Genomic DNA, 3,116 nt, shown 5'->3' on the forward strand with positions numbered 1-3,116 from the left:
GACCCTTTCACAGGGGTCGCCTAAGACCATCGGAAAACACATATATAATTACATATTGTTTTTGTGATTAATCACTATGCTTTAATTATGTTCAATTTGTAACAATGAAAATACATCCTGCATATCAGATATTTACATTACGATTCATAACAGTAGCAAAATTACAGTTATGAAGTAGCAACGAAAATAATTTTATGGTTGGGGGTCACCACAACATGAGGAACTGTATTAAAGGGTCTCGGCATTAGGAAGGTTGAGAACCACTGCCTTAAAGTCATCTATAAAAATAAACTTAAAATTCCCAGCTGAAGTTTAAATTACTGAATTAACTGAATTTTATTTATTCATGTTCTTAAAAACAAACAAAAATGTTTTGTTTTTCATTTAATTCATTTCAACTGATTTTCCATTGCATTAAGCTATAGAAGCCAAAATACAAGCATGTTTAATCCATATATCTTATAGTCATCTCCAATATTTTGCTATTTTAAGTAAAATTGCAAGAAATGTCTTTGTACATACATCCTTGAACATTTGTGTATATACTTCTGGAATATTTGCAGGGCCAAAAGATATGCAACAGAAAGAATTAGAAACATATTTCTTTTCATATATTTCAATAAATGTGCTAGATTCCTTTAAAAATAGATTTTTGTCTGAAAACTAAAAAGATAATTTTAAAAAGAAGGCAAAGAACTTGGAGGAACTCTCCATGGAGGAAAACCCATAGATCAGAAATTTCTGAAGCACAGATGGCTAATTACTCTCAAAGATTCTTCTCTTTGCAAAACAAAACATCTGAGTCTAACATGCAGCCAGAGCTCAACAAAGGCTGGCGGATAGGACATAGGACAGGAGAAGACCACCATGCCTCCAGGAGACTCCTGAGGGCGTGAAAGAGAATAACCAACCATCTTCAGCATTGGGCCGAGATCAGGTCTCGCTCCAGAGAGGAATCTGGAGCACAGGAAGCAGCCTGGACATTTGCAATGAGGTGTTTTGTTGTTGTTGTATTTGTTTTTCTGTTCCATTTTGCCTAAGAGCCTTTTTCCCTGGGTTCCAGTTTAATCACTTCTGCATATTAGTCACACACATCCTAGGATATGAGAAGAGGAGCAAGGGCAGGACCTGTATGTTTCTAATTCAATGACGTGCTTTTCTTCCAAACTTGATCTGACTTGACTAATACAGGTTAACAGTTTGGGAATCCATCACTCAAAAGGATAATCTACATCTCCCCTGTCCAAACTCTTTACAAATCTAAAGTGACTGCGAGAGAAGAGGCTAAAGCATATCACCCTGCACCTGACCAAATCACTGCTGTCTAGGACTGCAGGTCACTTCCCCTTTCCTAGTTTATTCTCACTAGACACTGGGAATAGGGTTACCAGGTCTAGCAAATGAAATTACAGGATCCTCGGTTAAAGGTGACTTGCAGATAAACAACAAGTAATATTTTAGTGTTGGGTTCCACATACTGTCAGAACAAGAAGCAATTCAAAAGAAATCAAAACAAGAAAATTTAAACTTATTTTAAATTTCCTTGATTTCTATAGAAAAGTTGGACGATAAAGGTGAGAAACTCCATCAAAAAGTAGAATAACCCCATTTGAGGGAAGCATCCAGGAGGCAGTGTGGAGAAGGGGTTTAAAGACCTGAATTTGTGCCGCTAGGCTTGTACGATCTACTGTTTGGCCCTGGATTGTGGACATGAGCTGCAGTCACCAGCCAGGCTTCCTGCCTGTGACCCATGGACGGTCAAGAGCCAGAGATTTTAACTGGTCTTGTTATTTCTCCTGGCACAGGCTGGTCAAGGACCAATGGCTGAGAGCAACCAAGAACAGGGTTCAGTCATGAATGGGTTTTGCAACAATTGCAACTAGGCCATCAGTCACTGGTTTCCTAGGGCAGCCCCTCCATGTGAATTGCTTTCTGCACAGCTTCGCACTTTCAGGTCCTGCAATCCAAAGCTCTGGACACAGAGCCCAGCAGTGTTCAGTGGTCATGTAAAAAGTACAATAAAATTTGAAATGTGTGCGATGCAAAAATTAAAGAAAAATGTGGGCCCTCTATCCCACTTACATGCTTGACCCACCTTTGATTCTGTTCAGCAGACTAAACTGCTTTCAACTGATTAGTTGAAATGGGTGATCAGTGTCACCCATTTACCTCTTACCAGGGAAGATAGGCATTCAGTTTTCTCACATGGCTTCTTCTCCCAACCCACAAATACTTAACCCTCATCCCATTTTCTGAGTTTATAGTTGCACTACACTTGTGGATTAGAACACTTTTATTGTGTTCCTCCATGTACCCATAAGCAATTTACCTCACACTCTACATCTATTCCAGTAGTTCCCAGCCTTCTGGCCCTTTAAATACAGTTCTTCATGTTGTGACCCAACCATAAAATTATTTTCGTTGCTACTTCATAACTGTAATGTTGCTACTGTTATGAATAATAATGTAAATATCTGATATGCAGGATGGTCTTAGGCGACCCCAGTGAAAGGGTTATTCGACCGCCAAAGGGGTCGCGACCCACAGGTTGAGAACCACTGGCAAACACATCAGGCGATGTGGCAGATTTCATTATCCCCCAAGGGAGCTCTTCTCTGGCTCCTCTGGGTTCTCTCTGCCTGGGGCACAGCTCCTGCCTGTGAAATTTCCCTTCACAGAGAAATCTGAGGGTACCTTCATTTATCTCCTCTATTGCATCTTCTGTTCTCCGGATTTTGTTTCCTCCTCTTTCTTTTATAGGCTCGACTTGTTTGGGAGAACATCCTTCTTTTTGAAAAAGGTGTATGAAAGCTAAAGACCATGCATGTCTGAAAACATTATCTATGCCACACACAGGTCTTACATGGTTTGGCTGGGCATCAAATTTTGGTTGAAGTTTCTGTACCCTCAGAAATTTGAATTCATGGCTTCATTGTTTTCCAGCCTTCAGGATTGCTGTTGAAATTTTGGGCCATTTGATCCCAGTTCCTTTGTCTCTGATATTTTTAAAAGAAGATTTTTAGCATCTTCTCTTTTTCTTAGAGAGTGGTATAGGGAAAGGAGAGGGAGAAGAGACAGAGACAAAAAATATTGATGTGAGAGAGACACTCTAATTT

Source organism: Myotis brandtii, unplaced genomic scaffold, assembly GCF_000412655.1.
Source record: "Myotis brandtii unplaced genomic scaffold, ASM41265v1 scaffold3914, whole genome shotgun sequence".
Lineage (NCBI taxonomy): Eukaryota > Metazoa > Chordata > Mammalia > Chiroptera > Vespertilionidae > Myotis > Myotis brandtii.